Source organism: Lampetra planeri, chromosome 4, assembly GCF_965212315.1.
Source record: "Lampetra planeri chromosome 4, kcLamPlan1.2.h2, whole genome shotgun sequence".
Taxonomy (NCBI): domain Eukaryota; kingdom Metazoa; phylum Chordata; class Hyperoartia; order Petromyzontiformes; family Petromyzontidae; genus Lampetra; species Lampetra planeri.
The window spans coordinates 17,826,602-17,827,255 of record NC_136110.1 but is presented as its reverse complement, the minus strand read 5'-3'; positions in this window follow the sequence as shown (position 1 = coordinate 17,827,255).

The window sequence follows — 654 nt, the reverse complement described above, 5'->3', positions numbered from 1 at the left end:
GAAAAAGGGAGATAAATACAACAGGTGTCGTGTCTTGCGGAGAGAAGGACGAGGTGTCGTTAAGAGCTGAGTTCGGCATGAGCCGACAGAGTATCGCTGAAAGTTATCTTCTACAGTTATCCTGATGTGTTGAGTTGCTCACAAAGTAAAGGATTGTGATAAGTTGATTGCACTAAGCTTTCACAGTCGGTTAAGAGGTGTGCGTATACAATTACAAATTTTGACAGCGAATGCCAACAGCTGCAGCTGGAGTTGCGCTGACGAGTAATCAGCCGGGAGAAAGGGCAGAGAACGCCAAGCATCGACCAAGCGAGAGCATCGCACAGGACCAGCTCCATCAGACATTGGTGCCGGTCACCGGCGGACGAGAGCATCGTGCATCGCCAGAGAGAGAACGGAGCAGTGAGCAGTGCCACCGAGCACCACCGAGCAAAGGGTGTCAGCTGCCAGCGGGCAAGTGGCGAGCGTCGTGTCGACCCATCATCCAGCAGGGGAAAGAGCCTGACCCGCCGCCCGTGAGGAAGAGGAGAGCGCCATCGAATGCGCCGTGTGTTCGACCACACACCGACCTGCACCAGCTGGGAACCAAGACATCCAGCAGCGGACGAGCTGTGCACGCGTTCTGACGACTGAATCATCTCGCACCGTCGACGG